Genomic DNA, 4,249 nt, shown 5'->3' with positions numbered 1-4,249 from the left:
TCTCTAAAAACAAACCAAAGAAAACCCTTCAAAAGTTACTAACCCATGGCCAGATTGATTCATGTGTACCCCACTCATGGTTCCTCACTGCTCTCTGAACTGGATGACTGTAGTTTAGTTTAGTTTTAGAGATGTGGAGATCTTGCTGTGTTGCTTGGGCTGGTCTCTAGCTCCTGGCCTCAAGCAGTCCTCCTGCCTCAGGCTGCTGAGTAATCCCAGGTATGGGCAACATGTCCAGTGCAAACTGGATTATGTTAAAGGCGGTATAAGATATATTATTTTATTCCTGAGTATCTAGTTATCTATCTCCAAATGATTAGAGGAATTTCCCCGTTATCAAACTACGATGCTATTATCATATCTAAAAGGAAAAGACAAGGTCAGTAGTTATTTCCCATTGTCTCCTGCATTTTGTTTGGAGTGGGTTCCATCAGGATTTAGATAGGACTCCAGTCCAGCACGTGGCTTCTGTGTGGCCCCCCTGTGCTTGTTCACCCACCCGGAACTTAACAGCTCTGAGACCTAATGGTACCTGAGAACTAATAGTAGACTCATACTTTTGTTATAAGGATAAAGATAATAGTAATAAGGTGCACACTTCACTAAGTCATGGTGCACTGCTGCTAATATTATGATTGTCATTATTGTTATGTGTTATTCCCTAGCTGAGATTATAGATAACTTAGCAGTAAGGGCCCCTATTTAAGCCCATTTTTAATTAACTTATTTATTTTTGATTAATTAATTTAAAAATTATTATCATTTTTTTTGCTGACACCCAGTACTTTATTAGTGGGGAAACTCGCCTTGTTCTGGCAGAGAGACTGGGATGGACAGGACTAGCGCTCATCTCGAGGGGGCATGTTCTGGAGGATCAGGTGTTCCTCCTTGTGGGTTTAGAGGAAACACCCTCATAGATGAAAACCCCCAGAGGGCAGTGCTGCAACTGCCAGGCAGTCGGGGTAGGAGGGGCACCCTAGGCATGGCTGGACCGTTGGGACAACAGGGCTTGGATGTCAGCCTCGATGTCAATGGTCTGGAAGCGCAGCTGTACCTGTACATGGGGGCACCGGGAGGGCCATCCAGGAACTTCTTGAAGTTCCAGGCAACATTGTTGCAACACACCAGAGACACTGGAGACCAGGCCGGTCATGAGTGCCGTGGCGTCGTTGCTGGGCGCTGGCAGGGCCTCCGCAGGAAGGTGAAGAGAGGGTGCAACTTTGCACCGTTGACCTGGAACTTCCCAAAGAGCGAGAAGTTGGGCTCGAACCCACCACCAGGTCGGACGTACTTTAGGGAATTCAGAATCTCTTCGTTCTTGGCGTTCTCCTGATGCCCAAACTGGTTGCACGGGAAGCCGAGCACCACCAGGTCACTGGGCCCAAGGCGCCGCTGCAGCTTGTTCATCTGGGTGTAGTCCCGGACCGTGGTGCCTCAGAGGGACGCCACATTCTTGATAAGCAGCGCCTTGCCCCGCAGGGAGCTTAGGCTTACAGGCTCCCCGCCGGCCATGGGGAGCGCCAAGAGGGCCAGGAGGGCGTACACCAACTGGGCCGCCGGGCTGCCGCTAGCGGAGCAGCACACATGGCGCAGCTCTATTATTACTATTATTTGAGAGGAGTCTTGCTCTGTTGCCAGGCTGGAGTGCAGTGGCATAATCTCGGTTCACTGCAACCTCCGCCTCCTGGGTTCAAGAGATTCCCCTGCCTCAGCCTCCTGAGTAGCAGGGACTACAGGTGCGCGCCATCTAAAAAATTAGACGCCTGGCTAATTTTTTGTATTTTAGTAGAGACGGGGTTTCACCGTGTTGGCCAGGATGGTCTTGATTTCCTGACCTTATCATCCACCCGCCTTGGCCTCTCAAAGTGCCGGGGTTACAGGCGTGAGCCACTGCGCAAGGCCGATTTATTTATTTATTTTTATTTTTTGAGACAGAGTTTCGCTCTGAGCCCAGGCTGCAGTGCAGTGGCATGATCTCGGCTAATGGCAAACTCTTCCTCCTGGGTTCAAGCGATTCTCCTGCCTCAGCCTCCTTAGTAGCTGGGATTACAGGCATGGCCACCACACCCAGCTAATTTTTGTAGTTTTAGTAAAGACAGGGTTTCACCATGTTAGTCAGGCTGGTTTCGAACTTCTGACCTTGTGATCTGCCCACCTTGGCCTCCCAAAGTGCTGGGATTACAGGAGTGAGCCACCACAATCGGCCTATTTTAAAAATTATTTATTTATTTGTTTTGAGACGGAGTCTTTTTCTGTCACCCAGGCTGGAGTGCAGTGGCACAATCTCAGCTCACTGCAACCTCCACCTCCTGGGTTCAAGCGATTCTCCTGCCTCAGCCTCCTGAGCAGCTAGGATTACAGGTGTGCGCCACCACACCTGGCTAATTTTTGTAATTTTAGCAGAGCTAGGGTTTCACCATGTTGCCCAGGGTGGTCTCGAATTCCTGACGTCATCTGCCTGCCTCGGCCTCCCAAAGTGCTGGGATTACAGGCATAAACCACTATTTTATGTGCCCAGCTATTTTTTACTTTTTTGAGATGGAGTCTCGCTCTGTCACCTAGGCTGGAGTACAGTGGCTAGATCTTGCCTCACTGTAACCTCTGTCTTCTGGATTCAAGTGATTTTCCTGCCTCAGCCTCCTGAGTAGCTGGGGCTACAGGTGCATGCCACCATGCCCGGCTAATTTTTGTATTTTTAGTAGAGACAGGTTTCACCGTGTTGGCCAGGATGAGTTCAATCTCCTGACCTCGTGATTGACCTGCCCTTGGTCTCCCAAAGTGCTGGGATTATAGGTGTGAGTCGCCACGCCCAGCCTTAGTTTTTTGTATTATTAGTAGAGGCAGGGTTTCACCATGTTGTCCAGGCTGGTCTTAAACTCCTGACCCTCAGGTGATCCGCCTGCCTCGGCTTCTCAGAGTGCTGGAATTACAGCCACCATGCCCAGCCCTGTTTTTATTTTATTTTATTTTATTTATTTTATTTTTTTTTTGAGACGGAGTTTCGCTCTTGTTACCCAGGCTGGAGTGCAATGGCGCGATCTCGGCTCATCGCAACCTCCGCCTCCCGGGTTCAGGCAATTCTCCTGCCTCAGCTTCCCGAGTAGCCGGGACTACAGGCACGCGCCACCATGCCCAGCTAATTTTTTGTATTATTAGTAGAGACGGGGTTTCACCATGTTGACCAGGATGGTCTCGATCTCTTGACCTCGTGATCCACCCGCCTCGGCCTCCCAAAGTGCTGGGATTACAGGCGTGAGCCACCGCGCCCGGCCCCCCTGTTTTTATTTTAATACTTAACAAGATATCTGGCCCTTGTGGGTGATCAGTAGCTGATTTTATCTTATTTTATTTTATGAAAAGAACCCCCAACGAGTTCTTTCCAGCAACACGCACACACAAAAGAATAATCAGCAATGAAGTATAGTCACAAGTAGTATTTAATCAAACATTGAACTAAATTTCCCGAGACTGCCAGCCTCATGCCACCACACTGTTTTTCTCCATGGCACTTTCTCCCTTCTTACACCCCTTCTTGTGGCTTGTGTGTTACATTATTGCTGTGATCTTTCTCCTGCCAGTAGAATGGAAGCCTCATAAGGACAGATTGTTGTCTGTTCAGTTCCTTGATGTTTCCCAACATCTAGGACAGTGCAGGCACATGGCAGTGCTTAGTAAATGTGCGTGTATGACTGCGACCTCTGTTCTCTGTGAGCATCTCGGGGTGGCTTCAGCTGGTCAGCCTTCGGGGTCAGTAATGACTGGATGAAAGCAGCTGACGGTCTTCTCCCATCTGCTTCCTCCTCCAGGAGTTTTCACCAAGCCTGTGTCCATTTCTGGGGCTCCCCTTTTTACACTGAATAAGAACAGTGTTTGCTGTTTTTCCAACCCTCTTGGCAAAACTGAAATCCTCACCCTCACTTCCCTTTGTTTTGCCCTTCATATTGTTTGACAGCTTTGAGGGTTTGTCTAAGGCAATTGTTCTGGTGAAAATTGGTGCCTGTTGCTGGGTGCGGTGGTGGTGCATGCCTGTAATCCCAGCATTTTGGAAGGCCGAGACAGGTGGATCACCTGCTGTCAGGAGTTCGAGACCAGCCTGACTAACATGATGAAACCCTGTCTCTACCGAATAAAAAAAAAAAATAGCCTAGCATGGTGGTGCATGCCTGTAATCCGAGGTACCTGGGAGGCTGAGACAGGAGAATCACTTGTACCTGGGAGGCAGAGGTTGCAGTGAGCTGAGATCGTGCCA

At 49.2% G+C, this 4,249-nt stretch overlaps 1 pseudogene; it reads right to left on the bottom strand.

The window, feature by feature from the left end:
- Positions 1-769: 769 nt before the first annotated feature.
- On the bottom strand, positions 770-1,644 carry LOC116562831 (annotated as a pseudogene).
- Between the last annotated feature and the right edge of the window lie 2,605 nt (positions 1,645-4,249).

The sequence above is a fragment of the Sapajus apella genome, unplaced genomic scaffold (assembly GCF_009761245.1).
Source record: "Sapajus apella isolate SASKATOON/1434 unplaced genomic scaffold, GSC_monkey_1.0 scaffold33, whole genome shotgun sequence".
In the NCBI taxonomy this organism is placed as follows: domain Eukaryota; kingdom Metazoa; phylum Chordata; class Mammalia; order Primates; family Cebidae; genus Sapajus; species Sapajus apella.
This window is presented reverse-complemented; position numbering and strand designations above follow the sequence as displayed.